Below are 1,364 nucleotides of genomic sequence, written 5' to 3'. Positions count from 1 at the left end.
CACTCAAGCAAAGATTATGAAAAATTTAAGAAAGCACAAGAATGGAATATGCAGGAATTGTGTGACACCATAAAAAGACCAAACTTATGTATCCTAGGCATACAGGAAGGAGAAGAATACCAAGATAATGTCATGGACCAGATCTTAAACAGAATCGTGAAAGAAAATTTCCCAAAGACTCTCCATGGCTCATTATACTAAAAACACTAAACATACAGAACAAAGAGAGAATACTGAAAACTGCAAAAGAAAAACAAGTCACATATAAAGGAAAACACATCAGGATTACAGCTGACTTTTCAGTGCAAACTATGAAACCCAGAAGAGCCTGGACAAAAGTATTCCAGGCTTTAAATGACCACAGATGCCAACCCAGATTACTTTATCCTGCCAAAATGTCTACCATAGTTGAAGGGGAAAGAAAATTCTTCCATGACATAAATAGGTTGAAGTAATTCATGTCCCCAAACCAGCCCTTCAGAGAGTTCTGGAAGCAAAATAAAGAACTGAAGAAAGGAATGACTATACCCAAAGGATTGTGGAAAGAAATCCAATGAAGGTATAACTGTGGAATGGTACAGCTATAAAAAGAATGTAAACAGAAATAAAAAAGACAGGATTCAATACCCCTCTTTCATTAAAAACTTTAAATATTAATGGACTGAACTCCCCAGTCAAAAGACACAGACTATGTGAATGGATTAAGAAACAAAACCCGTCTTTTTTGTTGTCTCAAAGAAACTCATCTCACTTTCAAGGACAGACACTATCTCAAAGAGAAAAGATGGAAAAAAATATACCAAGCAAATGGCACTAAGAAAAAAGCAGGCATAGCAATTCTAATATCGGACAAAATAGACTTTAAAACTAATCAGAAGAGACAAAGAGGGTCACTTCATTTTGATCAGGGGAATTATTATTATTATACATAGATTTTGCAAGTATCTACCTCATATCCTTGTCATCATTCAGTCACTAAGTATTCTGAGCAGACAGAGATTATCATTCCTTTTGTTTTATAGATAGATATAGATAGATAGATAGATAGATAAAGTAGGTGATAGATGGAATAGATAGATGATAGATAGAGATATAGATATTACAGTATGTATTTATTGAATTTCTGTGCATTATGTAAAATACATCTAAATCATATTTAGGCCCCTTCTCATATATGTATCCGTCCTATAGACCCCCCCAATGCATTTCATTCATTTTGTCATAAATACTAAGGCTTATCCTGTCAAGTTTGTGTCTCTACGTGTGAGTTCATCCTAAGCCTGGTCAACATATCTAGCTTCTCTCCCTTAAAGAAGACCAACTCTCCCTCAGCAAACAGTGATCTGCTGCCAACAGTTCGTCAG

The sequence above is a fragment of the Nannospalax galili genome, unplaced genomic scaffold, assembly GCF_000622305.1.
Source record: "Nannospalax galili isolate Female #2095 unplaced genomic scaffold, S.galili_v1.0 scaffold1780, whole genome shotgun sequence".
NCBI classification, from domain to species: Eukaryota; Metazoa; Chordata; class Mammalia; order Rodentia; family Spalacidae; genus Nannospalax; species Nannospalax galili.
Note: the sequence above shows the minus strand (reverse complement) of the source record.